Raw genomic sequence first — 22101 nt, 5'->3', positions numbered from 1 at the left:
CGGTAGTCTCACGCCTGAATCGGGAGGGTTGGCATGTCTGCGTATGATTTCGCATTCACTAACTCGGGTAAGATTCCTGTTAGCTTTACTCTTTGTGGTGATTAGATTCCACGAAGGGAAGAGTCTAAGTGACAGTGTGCTTTAAACCTGATTTGTAAATTTTTATATTTTTCGCAGCTTGAAACTCACTACTGTCCATTGGAGGGTATGAATCTGTCCATTGCATTTTTCTCTATTCCGACATGTACATTTTTAACAATAAGATTAGGCAACAGCCTTGGTGGTTTATCTTGGAACATGGTTCTATTGCCATAGCTATCTCTTGCACTGATTATTCTGGTTGCATCACACAACAGGTTGAGTTTTGACATCTTTCTAATCTTGCTGTAACAAACACTGACAGTTCTTAGGTATTTCTTGGGTACTCTCATGGCACATCTCGAGTCACTATCTATCCTTCTTTGTAGAGTGCAAATTCTATATCTTGCAGTTGGTTCATAAACTCTGCAATTATTGTGTTGTAGATTACTGCGAACGAGACATTGATCTGAATAACGTCATATTTGACAGAATTGAGTCAACCCCTGAAGAAGGGTTCAGCTTTGAACCCGAAATGCATTGGGATTGTTGATCTTATAATTTTCGTACATTTTGGAATTTATGTGGAAAGTTATTGTGTTCAGGAGATTATGGTGAAACACTTGAGAATGAGAAAACCATGCTACTAGTATGTACATAATACCTGTAGATGCTGATCTCTTTTTGATTGCTTAAAAGTTTACTCTGACATGATATAAATAAATGTATTTTGCCTTGGAGCTTTTGATTACATTTGAATGAATTTTCTCTTAATGTTTACATGAGACATCTTTTGTCTAAAGCTGTGCACTGCTTAGGCTGTGGGTACCCCACAGTCCCTTGTTGCATTCATCGAGTGAGGCATCTTGCCAAAGGTGTCCTGACTCTGCAACCTACATTGTACTTATTGGAAGCAGCTGTTTCAGTTAGGGATAGAGTGTGAACACTAACAGGTAGTGTTCAGCCGTAGGTTGCTGTTGGTAGATAATTGATCTGCAGTTTTAGACTGCACGTAAAAGCAAAATAGAAAAAAACGTATTACTATATGGCACCTCTTCTATTTTAGGAGCTCTGCCACACACTGGAATTCAGCAACTTGAAAACTGAAATACCCAAAAAAAGACTTGGTAAAGGCAAATCCCTCTTTTCAACCCACCTTCCCCCTCTTAGGGGACTAAAACAGTAATGAAACATGGGGGATCAGAAACCAAGGCTAATAAAGAAGCATACAAAGAGCAAGGCCATTAACAATGTGCTGCTTGTCTTCATGTAAACAAATGTATTTATTTTTTTATTTCTAGAGTTTTATATAGAGCAAACTTGACCGAAGGGTATCAGAGCGCCTTAAAAGGTCTGCATAGAAAAACATCTGCAAGGAATACACAAGAGAAATAGTTGGCATACAGGGTAATAATATAACATAAAGGTTGGTATAGGTGGTTGAACTAGTGCTGAGATAGTGATGGACGGTTATTTCGAAGGTTGGAGGAGTAGATATACAAATAATTCCAGAGGCAGTGATGTTCAGGCTTTTTTGTTGGTTGGGGGGAGGTGCATCAGAGCTGGTTGATTATTTTAGTAGGGAGGGTTTAGGTATTTATTGAGCCAAAATAATGTACGTTTTTTTCTGAAGTTTTCGAATTATTTATTCTCACGTAGATCCTAGTGGTAGAGCGTTCCAAATGCTATCACGTTCCCAGAGAAGGAACGAGTGGGTGATTTTTCTTTCTAAATTTGTGGCAGAATCAGGAGTAGATTGTTGGAGCTTCGTAGGGGTATCTTTTGGCCAGTTTTCGATTTCAAGGGACTTTGGTTTTTCAGTGTAGAGAGCTTTGTGGGTTATGCACACCGTTTTGAATATGCTTCTCGCTTCAATTGGTAGTCAGTTGAGTTTCTTAAGTATAGGAATGAAGTGATCATAGTGTCTTTCACCCGAGAGAGGTCTGGCCGCTGCGTTGAGTGTGGATTTCAAAGGGATAAGGTGGTTCTTTGGTGTACCAGTTATTATTGCACTACGTAGTGTAACTTAGAGAGGACTAAGGATTGCCCAACAGTCTTTAGGTCTTTAAGGGGGATGAAGGGTTTTATTCTTTATTTAGGCGTTTTAGTGTGTAGAAGTCACTTTTTGTTGTGGCATTAATATGGTCTTTCATGTTTAAGTTTTTGTCAAGTATAATCCCTAATGTTTCATGGAGTTGAAGATAGAAAGTTTACTTTAATGTTTTTGGTTACCAAGCCAGTTATGGAAAGGATAGGATTTCCCTTTTGGTTGGATGAGTAGTTCAGTTTTGTTGGGGTTAAATTTGAAGTGGTTTTTGGTCAGCCAGGACTGAACTGTGGAGAGACTCTTATTTAGGTGCTGGATGTCTTTAGCTGATGACATTTTGATGTAAAGTTGGGTGCCGTCTGCCGAGAGATGATAGTCAATTGTGACCTGTTTCAAGATCATTGTAAGGGGTTCCATATTGAGGTGGAACAAAGCAGGGGAAAAGATTGATCCTTGGGGGACTCCTTGTGGGACAGAAACTGTTGGTGAGGTGAAATTGTTTAATTCCATTAGTTGAGATTGTTGAATCAGGTATGAGGCGAACCACAGAATGACAGTACCACTGATGCCTGCATGTTGTGAGTGGGTGTTTAGAAGAATGTTATGCATGCGCCACATCTCACGCCAGTAGTGTAATATTGTCACTCCACAAGCATGGTAGCATGCATCACCTACTACCTACTACCTGCACGAGTAATGAACAGTATATACATCCTTCTAATTGTGTCCCCCAAACCCTTTTTTTCCTTTTCTTCCCTTTCGCCCTTCTTACTTGATGGGCAATCGTCTCAGGCATCTATTCTTTTTTCCTGAAGATGATCCCTGCATTTACGTAGAGGTATCGAAACATCGTCGACTTCTCCCACCCTGACATAACGGTATCATTTTTTATTAATATGTGCTAGGGTGTGCTAATGTATTCATTAGTGGCCTGATTGTTGCAATTTGTTTGCCCACATTTTTTTGTTTGCCTGAATTCTTTGATATAATTATGTTCCCACTTGTATGTTCTCTTTTACTGTTTACATTAAATGATCATGTTCATTAGGACAGAACAAATAGATGACATTGTATTTCTATTTTTATTTATTTTGTCTCAAAAGCCTTCTTGTTAGGGACCTGTCAGCCTGATTCATCATTCTCCCGTTTTGCGAGCCCCTAATAGCGATTCATAAGGAATCGCTATTAAGGACTTGCAAAACGGGATTCATGTAGAAATTGCATGAAGAAATGCGATTCCTACACATTCCTTATTTGCGATTAGCAAATTGCTAATCGCAAATAAGGAATAGCTCCCCATTCATTCCCATGGGCCAAAAGGCCCATTGGAATGAATGAGGAGTATTCCTTATTTGCGATTAGCAATTAGCTAATCGCAAATAAGATAGCGATTTAAAGGGTGCCAGGGGTGTCCAAAGGACACCTGTAGCACCCCTTAAATGCAAATTGAAACAAGTGTTGCGCACACACATGTCCAAAGGACATGTGTGTGTGCAACATGCAACTTAGAAAAATGCTTTTAAAAGCATTTTTCTAAGTTTTCGCTATTTACCACGAGGTTTGACCTCGCGGTAAATAGCGGCCCGAAATTGCGAATTCGCAATTTTTAAATGGATGATGAATTGCATTTAAGGAATCTCAAATAGAGATTCCTTAAATGTAATTCCTCGCAAAATAGCGAAATCGCTATTACCGATTTTTGCATTTGGGATGATGAATCCCAAATGCAAAAATAGCGCTCGCAAAGGGCCAGATTCTCAGAATCTGGCCCTTTGCGAGCCGATTTCAGCTTGATGAATCAGGCTGATAGTTCCTTAAAACAGTTCTCACCCAAGGTCCCCGTCCACCATTTGGGTTCCTTTGTCTTTTTATAATATGAATTTGGAATTAAGCACATCACTACTTCATTATAATATCCTAGAATCAATGGCCTCGTAGAAAGGTTTGACTAAGTATTAAAAGAGAATTTGCAGTTGTCAGCAGTTAATCGACTTCTGTGGAAGCAGGAGATTAAGAACGTTTAGTGTGGCGGTGCGTCCATTGGGGGCGTTGGGGCGTTGCCCCACTAGCCTGGACGACCGCACTGTCTGCAAAACATACTCTCTGATTAAAAATACATGTGATGTGAGCAAAAAATAAATGTGAGCGCACAGCGCGCTACAGGCCCCGGGACAAGCATGACAGAACAGAATCGATCGGGCATCGTATAAGGAAGTGGGCCGTGGGGGGCGGGGCTTCTGCAGAGAGTGACAGGCAGCGCACAGGCAGAGAATAGCGGAGTAGACAACAAGACTGCGCAATGCGCATGTAGAATCCAGGAGTAGGCAAAATTTTGACTGGCCCGCGCATGCGTAGACCTTCTCTCCCCCCCCCTCTATAGCACTAGACACAGGCACTGTCAGGCAGGGACCCGGGACACCGGTCTCAAAATGGGCAGATAGTATCCTGCTCGTAGCCCAATCCTGGCGCAGTGTTGCTGTTAACGCTGCACCAGGATTGGCTGCTGCAGCAGGATGGTGCCGCGCGTGGGTGTTGGCTGATCTGCTAAGGGGCCGCACTGTATGGCCAATCACCATATGGCTATATCCAGCCATGTCGAGGTGATTGGCCATTTCTACGCTGTTGGGACGTGTCACGTCACCGCGCGTGGCCACTGCTGCCAGAAGTTCCAGAACACAACAGATAAAGTGAAAGTACTAACTAACGAAGACAGGACGCGTGACCAGTTCGTCGTCGTCGTTGTATGCTGAGTGCTGACTGTGCCTACTACGGATGGTCCGGACCACCTGGTGCTTCTTTCGCGCCCACGTAAGTTTTTTTACTGTGCCGCCCTGACGGTAAATAATAAATTATAATTGTCAAGTGTAAAGCGCCCATGTGCATGCCACCCTGCCTGTCTTCTCCCCACCCCGAGTCCCGACTCTCTGTTGGTCCACCGCTCCCCGCGCAGATGCCTATGGATCAGCACCGTGCCGCCTGTTAGCTTCAGTCTTTTGCTTGTCGTGCCCGCACCATTTTCAACCTAATTTCTCAGGCCAGTAACCACTCCGACCGAGGCAAGTCCCAAAGAGAAACAACATTTTTTTTTTTTTAACTGTGGATCTGATACAAAATGAAACTTCTGCACGAAGCACACCCGTGTTCTATATCGCACATAATGAATTCCGTATTCGCTGTAGCTGCTTTTCGGTGCTAATCACGGGATTTCATATACTTTTTTATGTACTCAACTAGCCAGGAAATGACCTCTAAAAGTCAACCGTTAGGTCATAATCAGGCAGATCCTAATGACGGGCTGAGGATCTGGAAGGAGGTTCGCGCCGCACAGATGGTGGCAGACCAGTTTATTAAAATTAAACAGTGTAGATACGTTTACGGTGATGATGTGACGTTTAAATGCTTACTCTAAATTCCTGAAGAAAGAAAGACGTGCGCCTTGGTTGGGCATGGACATGAATGAAAGTGTCCCGGAATGGAAACCACATTTCAACAGTAAATTTATTTGCACCTTTGAATCGTAGGCGAGACAAGGCCCCAATATTAATGTGTTGGAACCCTCTCCTGACTGTAAGGATACTGCCCCAATCCGACAAAAGGCCTCGCAATAATAAATGATGTGGTAGATGAAAACTGTGCTCTTTTTAACAGTCAGCTCCAGTTTTTAATGCCATATATTGGTATGCTTTACACTGCTCCTCCTTTTTGTTTGGTGTGCTGTTCTTTATGTGTTTAAATGTTTGAACCATATGTATATGTGTCGAGAATTATATTTTAGGCAGAAATCTGCCTCCGTTCGCTTTTCAGTCAGTTCAATTATCTCTGCTGCCCCCTCCGAATTGTTAGGTCTGTTCATAAAGAAAAGTTGCATCATGTATGAAAAGAATTGCACTTACCCCCTCACCACTTGCCAGACGTCACTGTTATAAATGTAATAATTGGCCAGAAAGTGGTACTGAAGGGAAGGCATTGGCCCAGAAAATGCAGTGACAGTCACAAGTATCTCAGGTTTGAGGCTGTTGATAAACATGTTGCAGATAGTTTCACGACCTTAAACCACACGTTAAACTGTTCGAGTGAGTGGTTGAGGTTAGCTAGTTTTTAATATGGTGAATGGACAACTTCGCCCTATGCAATGCGAGATAAATATGGTTTGAGAATAGGCCAAGATACACAGCCTCTCAGCAGTGAAGAGTCCAATAAGAATATGGTAATAAGACATTTGGGGATGCAAGAGGCTTTATGTGAGTAGCACCGCTGGTTATGTCATGTTAAATATTTTTAATATAGCACTCATCTCACCCTGGGGCATCTCAGCGCTGTGTGGAAGCAAGGATCGGAGTGGAAGGGAGGCAGTTAGAATAGGTGGTCCATACTAGAATAGCAAGAGATGAGATGAAGTGAGTGCAGAGATGCAAGAACACATTTTACTCACTGTGGGGGCAGCATAGAGTACAGAGATTTAATGGGAGGGCAGTTGTGTGGAAATCAATTTGGTCTAAGGACTCCGAGCTAAAGAAAGTCTGAAGAGATGGACTTTTAGGAGTTGCAAAAATGAAACTACTGAAAAGTTGCAAACTTTTTAGTCCGTTGTGAGTGCAAAGCCCACTCAGTGGCAGATGGGAAGCAGAGGGTTTATCAATAAGAATTGTGAGCAATTATCGTGATATACACATTCCCAAACATGTTACTATGGCAGCCACCTTGATACCTTCCCTCATGGTGCTGGGCAGGCTCCTATCTTCTTAAATATATGAAAACATATAGAGCATAGCAGGTCAAGCATGCTATGAGGCATGTAACACTTCCAGTGACATAAAAGTGCAGGTGATAAGAATGATATTAGACCCTTTCACTATGGTATGCTCTATTTCTTGTCAACTTAAGGCCTTCACGAAACTATTCACATCTTGCACATTTCATCATGAAGCAATCATATGGTTACAGGAACGAGAACAATGCATCCCTAGCATTAGCATTCAGCCCATCTAAGAAACTGGTGTTAGGTGAATACAATTCTCATCCCTTCAATACCGCAAATATTTTCTCCTATGAAAATTCATTTGTGTTACTAAATCATTGTATCTGGTACCAAGGGCTTTGTTTGCGGAATAATGCCCTCAGAAGCGAGTAGCAACAAAAGAATCTGGCTATCGTACAATATTAAAGATTACATGGTTTAACTCCTGATAGTACAGCTTGATGTAAGTGAGGGTTCATTCATTTTTAATATGATTAATTCTTTATGCTCTTTGTTGAACAGGGAGTAGAAATGAAAAGTAAATAGTAGATTCGTAGGCTGTTTTTTTATTAAAAAATGAATAACACATAATCTTTGGTTCAATGTTGCTGTTTCCAGGATACACAGAGATGTTAAAAACATATATATCTCTTGTGGTGGTTGCAAAAGTAAGCGCTTGAAGGTTGAATTTGTAATATCAAGTAAGAATTTAAATGCACAATAAACCCTATACAGATTCATTTCCTTCTTTTAAAAGTTAACACACATATATATGAGTATGTGTGTATGCGCATGCGTGTGCGTGTGTTTGTATTCACAGTGCAATACGCTATTTTTGGTGAATATGGGAAAGGGGTAAGCAGCTACCTATGTTATATGACATTTCTTTAATAATGTAATACCTGCACTTTCACAATTGCTTTATTAACCTTCCTGCTTTCTCAAATTTGCTTGAAAATTCACCATTTTCCCACTATTTTCTCGGGCTCGCTCGCTCGCTACGCTCGCTCGCTACGGTGCAGTATAATTATCATTTTACGCCTCACCACTTTTAAATGTCACCAGCCGCCTCCATACCACACCCAATGATGATACTAAGGTCTCTCCTTTTGTGCTTTTGGAAGGCAGAGTACCGGGCTCTAAATTGAGGAGAGTGTGAATAGGAAAATGATTCCATTGGAGGATACCTTAAAGACGGGTGGAAAGAGAAGGAAGGTTGCGCAAAATAAGTATATGAAGGTGAGATCTTGTGAGCTGGTAGTGAAAGAGTGATATGATGAGAACTAAAAAAAACTGAGTGGGAAGGGGAAAAGTAGATTTCCCAGTCCTGTGAGAGTGAAGAAAGTAGGAGAATACATTGTGAAATTGGAATATGCCACATGCAAATTTGCTGGGGAAAGTGTAGATTATTTAGGGCACAAGTTGTTGGCACGTGGCGTGGAATCTAATTAACATTCAACTGCTTTAAGAACTACTTATGTTTACTTTTAATGTAAGTAGCATGGATTGCATGCCAATACATGCAAATAATTCTTAAGTTAAATATTTATTCAAGAGCATCTTGTAGTACGGACCTTCCAAGCAAGGAGTTGCCCCTTTTAGTGCTGTTCAGGTAGTAAATAATAGCAATTATATGGTAGCCTCTCAGGGGTCTGGGCTCATGTATCACTGCACCTGCTGCACGAATGGTAGCTAAGCCCATGCCTCAGAACGAGAAAGTGGGCACACCGCAAGAACCAAACAAAATTCAATTAACCATTAGGGGATACGTCCGTCATGACACCAACAGTTGCAGGAATCGTCTCACGTTTCCATATCACCACCCCGAGATAGCATGCATACATGCCAATAGACTCATTCAGGCGGGACACTCCCCATTTTTTTTTAAAGCCAAAATGGCTTTATTTTGTCTATCTCCAATCTGAAATTGCCTCACTATCACTGAGAGTAAATGGGAGAATTACATTCTCCAGATTATGTTTTTTTTTTAATCTGCCACTGCACTTTTCCGGTGCTAAAATGTTGGCATATAAGAACATGGGCTTAAAAGCAGCTGCACCCACAACCACTATTCTAAATCGTGGGTAGCAGCAGCAGGGTCTTGCCACGGCCTGAACCAGCTGTTGACACTGGGTTCGGGTTTACTGCCCGACCCTTAATTGACTCGACCAACATTTTATACAAATTAGATCAAAAACGCCTTGAACAGGCTTATTACGGGCCGTGCAGTATTTTGCACACCGCAGCCAATAAACAATTGGAATTCTGTACAGCGCACTATGATTGGCTACGTTTCAGCCAATACGCCAAGCCATAGCCACTCTACTTTATACGAGTCCCGCCCACCCCTAGACAACTCCCGAAGACAGCGATTGCGATTGGTTGCCTAGTGACCCGGAAGTACTAACACAACTGCAAAATATTATTTTGTTAAAGAAGCCAATCCCGGATGTAAGGTTTAATACACGGACTGTCCATGTAAGTAGTAGACACGTGGCCACCTTAATGTTAGGGTGTTTGTGTCTCACCCTTCCTTAAATAATACTTTGTAAAACGGGTGCCCCCTGCATCAAGATATGGGGAGGGTAGTGGAAGGGGGGTACTTTTGAGCCATTTTGAAAAGTTTATATAAATGGATTAAAAGTGCTTAAATTGTGTTATTGCATAATATGCAACATTAGTGCTTGAAAAAGGACCCAATTTTGTGCCAATTTATTTTATGATTAATTGTGTTGATGCATGCCTCCCTTCACATCATGTATGTTATATTAACTTTGTTATTTCGTATAATAGTGTCCTCTTACGATTTTTCATCATATTCTGTTTGTTTTGTTTCCAGTTCTAAAGTGCACTGACTACGCAGCTGAGGTTTAAATAATTCTATATAAAACAACGTAAATAAGTAAAATAAAGACTGCAGGTGCCCAGTGCTTAGCCCAGTCTGTAAATTCAGCTGAGCTTCTGTTATTTTATAATAAACGAGTACTTCAGCCAGTACAGCACTGTTGCTTGTCTGTATTAATAGCTCTGGGTTGACGTCCCTGTTTCCCCCGTTATTCCTCATTTATGGCTGTGCTTCTGTATGTCTTCTGTCTCTAGAAATTCGGGCATAGATAGCAAGTCTTCACGTAATTAATTGTTAAGTTTCATAGCAAAAAATACAGGGTCGCGTGGTTTAAAGAATATAACGCTAATTCCTCGACCCTGTACATGCGACTTCACCCATCCACCTTTAGCTCCAACGGTAGAAGCAGCAGTATGCGATTTAATGCTGTGGGCACCACAGACACATGGCTGACAAGGAGTGCACTGGGGTGGCGTATGTGTAGAGGGAGTAAATTGTGATCTTGTTGAGACGGTGTATTTTGTTTGCGGTGTTAGTATAACGCCCAATCCGCCATTGCAGATGATTGGGTATGCCAGCGGTGACTCGACATATTTGGAAGCTTCCATTGGGCATCGAAGTTCAGTCACCCATGTTAATGTGTGCCATCAGAAGTATGAATGTGTATATTCTTCTGTTAGGTGATAGTTAATGTCCAAGTCTGAATATTCTTGGTATTTGATAGGTGAGGCTAGTTGACTACCACATACATGTATACATTTTATACATCGGTAGACATGCACATGGCCTTACAGACCAATGTATATCCATGGCCGTTGGTGAAAGCAAGATTTGTTGGGTGCCGTTATAGATAGTTAGTTGGCATACTTTGTCTTAGCCGCATGAATGTTAGTTTTGTCTTAATGCTTTCAATTGTTTAATAGTGTTTGGCGTGTCCTTGGAAAGATTGCTGTTGCTAGCACAATGATCATCAACTACTGGGAATATCTGTGGTGTGGAAGACGTATGGACCTTGTCCTGTCTAACATATACATTTGGATATGACTTGTGTGGATCATGAAAATGGATGCATGCTGTAGTGAGCGCAACAATACACAACTGTTCTGTTTCTGATGTGATGTTTGCTGTGTTCTGTCTACCATATGCAGGATGTTCTGCATCTGGCATGTAATTAAAAATAACTTCTTCAGTGAGTACGGCCATACCGGACTACATGGCTCACCTGTTTTAAGTTGGATGCTTGTGCAGCGTTGTGTCTAATATGTCCTGTTGGGATACTTTGTGTTTCCCAGCCGTTAGTTGTACTGGAAGCTTGTAGAGGCCAATTTAGAGAGAGAGATACAGAGCTACACATTTCTCTTTATCCACTTGGAGTAGTTGGAAAGATCTATTGACGCATAGTGTTTTGACCTCTTTAGTAATTAAAGTGGTGAGTAAATTAATTTACCAGTTATAGATTACCTATGAATTTGTAGGAATTCTGCAGGCCTGGAACCTCACCTGAAGGCCTTAAACTGGTTACCGTACGAGGCTAGAATTCAAATGAAAATGGCATGTATCACCCACAAAGCGATCCACCATAACACACCTAAATATCTCGCCCACAAAATAGAAATCACAGGAAGAAACGGACTTGTCAGGAGTGCGAATTATCTGCTCCTGAAACCAACCATCTTTAAGAAGAAAAAAACATATGAAAGGACTTTCTCAGGCGTAGCTCCCAAGATTTGGAACTCCCTTCCTGCAAACATTACAAAAATTAGAAACAACATTCAAGAAAGAAATTAAGAACTTTTTTATGAGCAAATTCCTCCCATAGCCTTGTTTTGCACTACTGAATACTTGTCATGATCGTTAGACATTCATCTCAAACTCATCTTAAAGCTCATCGCTATATGTAAAATCTATTTGTAACCTATACCTTTTGTTACCCTTTGATGTTAAGCGCTCTGATACCCATGGGTCATGTCCGCGCTAAAGAAAACTGTTAATAAATAAATAAACCTTTGACACATGTCAGAAATTCCCTCTACACTTTTTTTGATGTAGCACAACGAAGAAGCCCAGGTTAAGCATCCTAAATGCCACACTGGATTTGTGATAGTAGATGTCACACTGGCACCCTTTCGACTCTGCACGTCACTTCATTCGCAGAATACCCCTATAGGTTATTGCAGGCACAGAAACACCAGAACAGGCAAGGCGGAAACCCTCTTCTGCTTCTGCACTCGGTGGTGTCTTATAGCTTTTGGTACTACCCTGCCCACAAGTATTGGTACAGATGTAACAAATATATATTTTACTCTAAAAAAAAAAAAAAAACAGGCCTATTGGAGATCTGATGGGCCTACTAACTTTATTACGTAACTCGAAATGAAGATATCATTGCAGTGGATACATTTATAAAGACCTGGTGTATCTGGATTTTGTCATATGTATGTGGAGCTAGGGACCAAACCAGTTCAGCTTGCTGGGAAGCGCCTGTGATGAAATGGGTGTAATCCACAGGTAGCGGTTCAGTTGTTATTAGACAATGTTTGAGAGGGCTTCCCAGAAGTAGTTTGTAGGAACATGGAGGATTATTCCATTGTCAAGTAGGCACGTATCAGATCTACCAAAGAATTGACCTACAAAATTCAAAGCAAGATTATCAGTTCCTACAAAATATCACCTTCAAGATCCACCGGTATGTAATAAAAACATAGAGGCAGTTGCTTCAAAAACAGTATGCGAGACCCAGCAGGTGTCTTTTACAGGGAAAGTTGGTGAGGCATGTCTGTGTTATATGACTGCAACATGTTTCATCTAATGTATGCTGGACGGTTATTTTATGTATAAGTATTAAATTTGCTTCTTTAGCGGTTACTTTGTAACTGTAGAACTCTTTTGCTGTAGATTTTCCCTGTTTGTGCGTTCCTGTGAGTGATCTGTCTCACTAGGATGGCAACCAGTAACCTACATGTTGGACACACGTGTCTGCCGTAGTTTCCTTAGCTCACTATTATGTCTCATTAGCATTGCTGGTGGTCTTCACATAGCATACAGATATCTGCAATTAGTTTCTGAGACTGATTTATATCCTGTGTTCTTCCAAGTTACACATTCCTAATCCTGAGATACATTACAGTTATACCGGGCTATAGGTGACCTTAACCAATAGCAAAAAGAACAATTGATGGACAGAATGCAGAACAATGTCATACATTCACCCCAGTACAGAGATCTGGGCCTAAACCCATCCTTTTTTTGCTCACCATGCCATTCCACTTTGGACCCAGCCACATGCAAATAAGTCTTGACCCTGCGCCCAGTGGGAACAGTCCAGCCCGAACTGCCAGGCCAGGTCCTCCCTGGACGGCAAACGAGCATCCTAGGATCGGTTTCAGGCTTTCAGCCAAGATCGCTTGACTCCAGTGGCATGGAGAGCAGGGGACCCACGTCTGGGCATACCCGTCTCACTCGGGGTGACAAATGCAAAAAGAACAATTGATGGACAGAATGCAGAACAATGTCATACATTAACCCCAGTACTGAGATCTGGGCCTTGCGACCTTCACCAAGAGGACCTCCTTCAAAGACCGCCTCGACAACAAGGCACACAATAGCAAGGATCTCTTCAACACCATGAAGGAACTCTCCAACCCCAGCTCCAACACCAATGACATCCCGCCGTCGCAAGCCCTGTGCGACTCCCTCGCGACCTTCTTCCACCACAAGATAGCAGACATCCACGACCGCTTCAACACCCAGACAGCCCCAACAGACAGCAACACAACAGACCCTCCGCACACCATCGACCACGACCTCCAGGCCAGGGCCAGCGTGAGCATCGATGTCACCATCAAGACCATGCGCACAATCCACTCCGGCTCTCCGTGAGACCCATTCCTGCACCACGTCTTCAACAGAGCAAGCAGCTCCATCGCACCCCACCTGCACAACGTCATCAATCTCTCCCTCAAGACCGCGACCTTCCCAGAGATCTGGAAACACGCCAAGATCAACTCCCTACTCAAAAAACCTAAGGCAGACACAAGAGACCTCAAGAACTTCCGGCCCATCTCTTTGATCCTCTTCCCGGCCAAGGTCATCGAGAAAACCGTCAACAGACAGCTAACCCGATACCTCGAAGAAAACAGAATCCTGGACCCTTCCCAGTCAGGGTTCCGCAGCAACCACAGCACCGAGACTGCCCTCATCGCCGCCACCGATGACATCAGGACCCTGCTGGACAACGGTGAGACCGCAGCAGTCATCCTCCTAGACCTCTCTGCCGCCTTCAACACCGTCTGCCACCGCACACTACGCGCACGCCTCCACGCTGCAGGGATCCGAGACAAGGCTCTGGATTGGACCACCTCCTTCCTCTCCGGCAGAACCCAGAGCGTCCGCCTCCCCCCATTCCATTCCAAAGCCTCCGAGATCATCTGCGGTGTACCCAGGGATCCTCCCTCAGCCGGACGCTGTTCAACGTTTACATGGCCCTGCTCGCACACGTACCCCGACAGCACGACCTCAACATAATCTCCTACGCCGACGACACTCAGCTGATCCTCTCCCTCACCAAGGACCCCATCACCGCCAAAGCCAACCTCCACGAAGAAATGAAGGCCGTCACCGACTGGATGAAGACCAGCCGTCTGAAGCTGAACTCGAGACGGAGGTCCTCATCCTCTGCTCCAACCCTTCACCCTCCACCAGGAGTCGTCCCTGGGACGACTCCAGGTGGCCGACGGCACTGGGGGCAGCTCCAACACCCACCGACCACGCACGCAACCTGGGAATCATCCTCGACTCAACGCTCTTAATGACCAAGCAAGTCAACGCTGTCTCCTCCTTCTGCTTTAACACCCTCCGCATGCTCCGCAAGATCTACAGATGTATCTCGACAGATACAAGTAACACAGTCACCCAGGACCTCATCAGCAGCAAACTCGACTACAGACATGCCCTCTACGCGGGAGCCCCGACCAAGCTCCTCAAACGACAACGCATCCAAAATGCCTCGGCACGACTGAACCTCGACATACCACGCCACGGCCACATCACCCCCAACCTGAGAAACCTGCACTAGCTCCCCGTCAACAAGAGGATATCCTTCAAGCTCCTCACCCACGCACACAAGGCACTCAACAAGTCCGGCCCAGCCTACCTCAACAGACTGCTCTCCTTCTACATCCCCAGCCGCCAGCTACGCTCTGCCGACCTCTCACTCGCATCCGAAGAACAACCACCGGTTGGAGATCCTTCTCCCACCTCGCCGCCAAGACTTGGAACACCCTCCCACTGAGCCTACGACAGACCCAAGACCTACTGACCTTCAGGAGGATACTCAAGACCTGGCTGTTCGATCAGTAGCGCCCCCCCTCCCCCTCAGCGCCTTGAGACCCTTGCAGGTATGTAGTGCGCTTTACAAATGATTGATTGATTTGAATTGTCAGAGTCCGAATGGAAACACATAGTCCCAAATACACTCACACTCCTGTCTTGGAATGTTAATGGGAATGTTAGATAAAATCAAGAGAGGGGCTGTGCTTGATGCCACCCTGCGGACAAATGCAGATATTGTAATGCTCCAGGAGACCCACGTGATGAGTGATACATGTTCCTTTCTGGCTCATAAGGGATAAACCTTGGTATTTCACTCAGGGTTCTGCTGGGGCTCGCTCATCCTAATTCAGGGGCGTGTCCCTGTGGCGATTTCCAGGGTGCGGCACAATGGCCTAGATGGATGTGTGGCAGTGTCGGACACACTCAATGGGCAACCACTCTCACTGGTCTGTGTCTATGCCCCCGCTAAACACGGAATTCCTAGTTCGGCTTGGTGACCTTATAGGTGGGGATCTTAATGGAGTGTGCAACACAACTCTGGACTCCTATTCAATGGGCTTGGTCACTAGTCGTAGGCCTATGCTCTTGACAACTTTCATACATAATTGGAGTTTGACAGATGTATGACTGGCCCACCATCCCGCCAAACAGAACTGTACCTTTTACTCAAATGCACATCGCTCCTTCTTTGGGCTAGACCATTTTGTCTTGCATAGTCGCAATGGCCATCGAGTTATTAATATTGGGATGATGGCCCTGGTGCTCTCTCTTCACTTGCTGGCATTGCTGAGTCTGTCAGCGGAATCGAGAGGGGGGGGTGGGGTGAGATTGAGACTAGATCGCTGGCTTCTCCAAAAAGACAAATCCTGGTAATTGTGTCAGGACACTTGTCATCACTTCCTCATCGACAATAGGGGTTTGGTGTCTTCTAATGTTTTGCTTTTGGAAGCGCAGAACGCCACACTCCGGGGACATGCCATTAGCTACGCTAAGGGCCAGAAGTGATCGAAAAGTTAAAGACTTAAAAGACCGTGTGATTGAGCTAGAGCAACAATACTTGCCCACACAACAAGACTCCACTCTACAAAACTCACTGCACAATCAGACCCTGCTACGAAAGGAACTCCTACAGGAAACGAGAGAGGCCTGGTTTGCCACGTGTAGTAGGGTGTATCAGTGGGGCGATAAGGCTAGCAAAAGGCTGCACTGGTTGTGTAGTGCCCAAAAAAATTGGACGAGCCAGTGGCCTAACGACTAGCAGAGGATAGTAAATAGGTAACTGGATCCATGCCCATCGTGAATGCGTTAACGTTCTGTTATCTATCTCTATATGGCGCAGACCCCTCGAGCCCCCATGCAGACTTCCGTTAGTTCATCTCAGACCTTTCGATGTTCAGCTTGACCCGCCTCAAGTGTTGAACTATATGATACTCTGGCACAGTTACACGCTAGTAGAGTGCCTGGACTCAATGATGTCCCGGCTGAGTTCTGGCATCTACTATGGCCACAGACCTGTCCTCTTTTAATAAAGGCGTTTCAAGAGGCCTTGAAAAAGGAGAATTACCCCCAGATCTTAGGTCCGCCGAGAATGTGGTATTACCGAAGCCGGGCACGGAAGGCACTCGCTGCGGGGAGTTTAGGCCTATTTCGCTCTTGTACTCAGAATTGAAAATTTTGGCCAAAATGTTGGCCACCCGCTTAGTGGGCGTTGTTACTCGGCTTTTACACCCCTACCAGTCCGGGCTCATGCCCCAGCGCGCTATCCGGCTTAATCTGCAAAGAGTTCATAACACAATTGCCTTAAGTGGGGCCCAGTAAGGACATAGAGCCCTCCTATCTGTTGATTTCTGAAAAGCCTTCGATGCGGTGGACTTGGCATTTCAGTTCCCCATCCTGTCCAGGATCAGCTTTCGCCCCAAATTTATACAATTCGTGTGACTTCTTTATACCAACTTGGTAGCATGGGTACCGGTCAGTATTCTACATTGGGCTGGTTTCCAGTAGAATGAGGCACCGCCAAGGGTGCTCCGTATCGCCTCTGCTCTTCGCACTGGTGATAGAGCCCCTGGCGGCCTTGGTAAGGGTAGATTTGCTCCTGAAGGGCTTTTACTAGTCCGAGGGGGTTTGCACAAGATCCCGCTCTACGCAAATGACGTCCTCTTGTTTTTGGAAGACCCAGATACCTCAGGCCCCAGAGCACTTGAGATCTTGAATACCTTCATATCTTACTCTGGCCTTTTGATGAATGCCCAAAAGTCAGTGGTCTATCCCATCCTTCCCTGCCAAGCTGCCATGCCATGCTCTGCGAGGTTACAGGTCCTCCCCCCTTGGGTTTAAGTTCCTGGGGGTTTACGTCACAGCTGACGTGACCAGCTTGGACGAGATGTCAAGTTTTGATCCGCTCTACCCCTATCTCTCCTGTGGTGCTCGGCCATTTTTTAAATGTTTTCCCCTGCGCACCTACTCTATCATCTACAAAACCATTACTTTCCGATATTCAGCAGCTTTTTTAATAACGTAAATGCGCAGATCCATTAGCTACTCTGAAGGGGGTGGGGGCGTTGGGGTGGGGGGGCGCAGAGTGCCTCGCATTGCTATTGGGAAAATCTGCTGACTGGCCCTGGAGAGCTGGTTGGCCGCACCAGACATATTCCTTTACTACGGGGCTGTACATCTGTTGCTTGTGAATGATTGGTGGTTTGCAGGCTATGCAGACCTGGCATATGCAGCAGAGGTGTGGCTGCTAGGCGATCAAGATCTTTCACACCTGCTGTATGGGTGGAGCTATTTCCGCGACTGCGCATCTCCAATAGCACAAACTGTCTGAGATAAATAAAATGTTGTTACGTAACGTACCGGACCCAATGGTGGGGGTTTGGACAGCATGGGAGGGAGACTTGTGCCCACAAAATAACAATGACTGGAGAGAGGCAGTGGAGGACCCCAGTGAGGCGATGCTAGCATCCCAATTCCGTTTAATCCAACTAACTGTGCTCCACAGGGTGTACTATACTAGAGCCCGACTTCATAGAATGGGCCTTATCCTGACAGAAGACTGCCTATGATGCGGTGACCTGCAAGCGGAATTACCCCACCCATTCTGGTATTGGCTGGTGTTCTGGTGGAGCATGCTGCAGAAACTTGAGGGAGTGCTAGGATTGATGACTATTCCCTGGGATCTTAAACTTATTCTCCTTCACATTACAGACGACTTGGGAGGCATGCGCTACCAGCGGGCGCTTTTGTGACTGGGAATAATTATCGCCAAGCGAGATCTAGCCAGGGCCTGGAAGGAACAGGAGGCCTCCATGGTAGAGGCATGGACCAAAGTATGGGGCTTGAACGTCCAATATACATGTCACAGGGCTATCCCTAGAAATATTTTAAGATATGGAAGGACTGGTCTGATGGTAGGGGGGTCCATTTGGAATCGCACAGAGACAGGCCCTGGGCGGCAGTTAGAACCAGCGATCTCAGAATAGAGTTACTTCTATTGTATGGTCTGTGAAGATGGGACACGTCCTGCTGTTTTTTTTGTGTTATGAGATGCTATATGTATGCTTCACTTGGCGCACTATTATTGCTTATTATGAAATCAATAAAATTGTTTAAAAAAATAAAAGCACTTTTATCAGCATGATGCTTCTCTTGTCCGAGCCTGGCGCCCCCCTCCTCTGGTATCAATTAAGGCCCACGCACTGCAGTTTGAAGACCTCTTGTGTGGGGGCTAAAAAGGGCCCCTAGGGATCCCACAAGAATTGGGGGACAGTTTGGAGATATTTCCTTCAGTCACACCAATGTGAGGCTGATTGTATAGGAATGAGGTGAATCACTTTAGGGCAGTACTCCTAATCCCGAACGCTGTTCAAGTAGGGATAGCAGTCACTTGTAATCAGTTGCATTGAACACTACTGTGAGTTTGAGAACTAGGAGGCAGAAGTTGCCACCATCCATTATTCGATGGGCATCATCCAGAACTTTAGTGAGGTACTTTCTATGCTATAGCCCTTTCTGAACCTTGATGAATAAGTGGTAAGGAGGTTTCCTGTATTAATGTAGACTGTTAGCTGTAAAGCAACATATTTTTCCATAGCCTTCCATAGGGAGCGGAAATAGCTTGAATCCAACTGCAAGTTAGTTTTTTTTTCTTTTCTTTCTTTAGCAGGGGGGTGATTTGAGCGCATTTTATAAAGTCAGGAAATTGTCTTCGGCTAAGAGATGCATTCATGATTTTTCATCAGGGATCAACAAAGTAGGAAAAAATCCTTGATGATCATAGCTGATATTACATCATAGTAGGTAGCAGGAGGATTTAGAATTAATGATAATGGTATGGGTATGGATTTAGAATTAATGATATTGGTATGGTCTTCTGTATTGACTAGTTTGAAGAAATATTTGACGTCTTGTGTGCTCTGTGGAGGTGTTTGCTGCTGGGAACAAGAGGCATAGATGTGGAGAATTTTTGAGAAATAAAGTATCCAGAAATTGTTTAGATGTGTTTGCTGTGTGGTCAGATGATCAGGCATGGATGAAATGCAAAAAGAACAATTGATGGACAGAATGCTACACAATGTCAAACATTCACCCCAGTACAGAGGTCTCTGCCTAAATCCATCGTTTTGTGCTCCCCATTCCATTCCAGTTCAGACCCAGCCATATGCAAATCAGTCTTGACCTTCTTCCCCATGAGAACAGTCCAGCCCGAACTGTCAGGCCAGCTCCTTCCTGGACTGGAAACAATCATCCTGGGACTGGTTTTGAGGCATCATCCCTCATCAGCCAGGCTAGCTTGAATCCAGTGACATGGAGAGCACCGGACCCTAAATCTGGGCATACCCGTCCCTCTCAGGGTGACCAATGCAAAAAGAACAATTGATGGACCGAATGCTGCGCAATATCAAACATTCACCCTAGCACGGAGATCTGGGCCTAAATCCATTGATTTTTTGTTCCCCGTGCCATTCCAGTTCAGAATCAGTCTTCACCCTGTTCCCCATGGGAACAGTCCAGCTCGAACTGCCAGGCCAGGTCCTCCCTGGACTGGAAACAAGCATCCTGGGAACGGTTTCTGGGCATCACCTCTCATCAGCCAGGCTATCTTGAATCCAGTGGCATAGAAAGCACAGGAATTGAACATTGTTCTGGCTGATTTGTGGGCTGTCAATTTGAGGACTGATGTAGTTGGAATTGAAAAAACATCTGTTTTGTCCAGCGAAATGCTATGGTTGTAGTGTTGGGTGAAACTATCCATTTGTTTTCTAGCTTATGAATTTATCATCTTTTGTTGTTGTGTCAGAGGAAACCAATGGTTGAGTGGGTCTTTGAGGTAGTTGCTACAGCTTCATTGGAGCAACTGTGTCAGCTTCTTGAGTGCTGAGGTTGTTGTATGGACCAAGCATTGTATTCATATTGTAATTTTGGAGGTGAGTGTGCATTTTCTGGGCATATGTTGAGTGGTTACTGAAAGATAATTTCTATACTTTGTGCAGTTAATGTTTAGAGGTAATGAAGGGATGAAGGAGCAGGAGCAGCAAAGGTATGGGTTAAGGGTCCAACCTGTCGACCTCAATAGGACCACTGCTATGAATCACTGCAGGTTTGGGAATGATGAGATCAAGAATCCACAATTTGCTGTGTATGTGAATAGGAGTACTGAAGATCATCCATCGAAGGAAGGGGCTTTGGGGTTTGAAAAGTTTCCATTTCTCGTTCCCCAGTGAATGTTGATATCTCCTAGGTATATATTGTTCTGCGGGAGCATTTGGCCCATGTAGTCTGAGTTTGCAACTGTAAATCTATGTTGAGATAGGGGAGTGTTAAATAATGTGTAAGAAGTGGGTGTAAGATGGAGAGACCCAAATCGCAACTTTGATGCATTCAAATGTGAAAAAGAATAATCTTGCAAGCATTTGATGGCCATTTTGTGGATGATTGCAGTGCCCCGCGAAGTTAGGATTGTCTGTCCTTGCAAATTATTGTGTAGTTTTGAGGAACTAAAGAATCAGGCATTAGCGTGGAGTATTCATTCAGTCAGGATTTGGTGATGCATAAAAGATCTAGATCTTTAGAAGTGATGAGGTCAGCAACATCAACATTATAAGCGTTTGCTCCTGTGGGGTTGTGAAGCATGCTACACAGTTATTAGCACAGTGTTTTGGAGTGACAGCATATAGTAGATGTTTGTGGATGAGATTGGCTATGCTTTATAGGTTTGGAGGAGACTAGGAAGGTGTCTGAAACAAACTATCAAGAAATATTGTGTTGCTTCTGGAGTAGATATATGCTACAGGTGAGGTGAAGCGTAAGGAGAAAATAGAGGAGGCAAAAATATAAGGAGGCCATGTCTCAGCCGCAAAAGACCGGTGGAAGAGCGGAGATATATGATGGGACAAAGTTTTTCAGGATAAGAACGACACTCGCCTGTATGGGTAGGATGGACCCAAACATGGGAGTAGGCCTTCAAGGCTATTTAAGAGGTTAGAAGAATTAGCATTCCAGGTGGGGATTAGGTGGAGGCTGGGTCTGGAGGGCTGGGACAGAATAGAGAAATAACTTTGGAATGAGGTGCAGTTACCATAGGGAACCACCAAGTAGCCTCACCTGGTGGAGTAACTGAATTAATCCAAGACTGTAAGAGCAAAAAGGAAAGTAGAACGAGGAGTGAGAATAAGGAGGAAGGTGGCAGAGAAACATTGCAGCGGAATGAAGTGAGGTGAAGCAGTAAAGTACTATCTGTTTGATTGTTACTAAGCCAGCCAGACCATATACTTTACCAGAGAGCGTATTTATCTGTTGTTCACTTGTAGCACGCTCTTGTAGTTAGAACCAGCTGCTTCAAAAGGCATGGGAGGAAACAACAAGTTATTATTTTGGGGAGAGGGGACAAAGCAGTTAAACAGATGGGTCTTGAGTATTTTTTTTTCCTGAAGCAGATAAAGTCATATGCGTCCTAAAGAGTATCCGACAGTTTCAGAAAGCAGATGGCAGATACAAGAAGCTAGAAGCTTCATCTTCCAAGCCAGTGAAATCTTGGAAGGTCCATAAGGGTGTTTTTTATGA

General features: G+C 44.3%; 1 protein-coding gene across 1 annotated transcript in view; it reads left to right on the top strand.

The window, feature by feature from the left end:
* The first annotated feature begins 9291 nt into the window (after positions 1–9291).
* PSMG3 (proteasome assembly chaperone 3) overlaps positions 9292–22101 on the top strand; it is an 85564-nt gene continuing 72754 nt past the window's right edge. Inside the window, exon 1 of the mRNA XM_078664965.1 lies at positions 9292–9341. The gene's annotated coding sequence lies outside the window, so the exon portion shown is untranslated. The remainder of the gene's footprint in view (positions 9342–22101) is intronic.

This window comes from Lissotriton helveticus, chromosome 10, assembly GCF_964261635.1.
Source record: "Lissotriton helveticus chromosome 10, aLisHel1.1, whole genome shotgun sequence".
NCBI classification, from domain to species: domain Eukaryota; kingdom Metazoa; phylum Chordata; class Amphibia; order Caudata; family Salamandridae; genus Lissotriton; species Lissotriton helveticus.
This window is presented reverse-complemented; position numbering and strand designations above follow the sequence as displayed.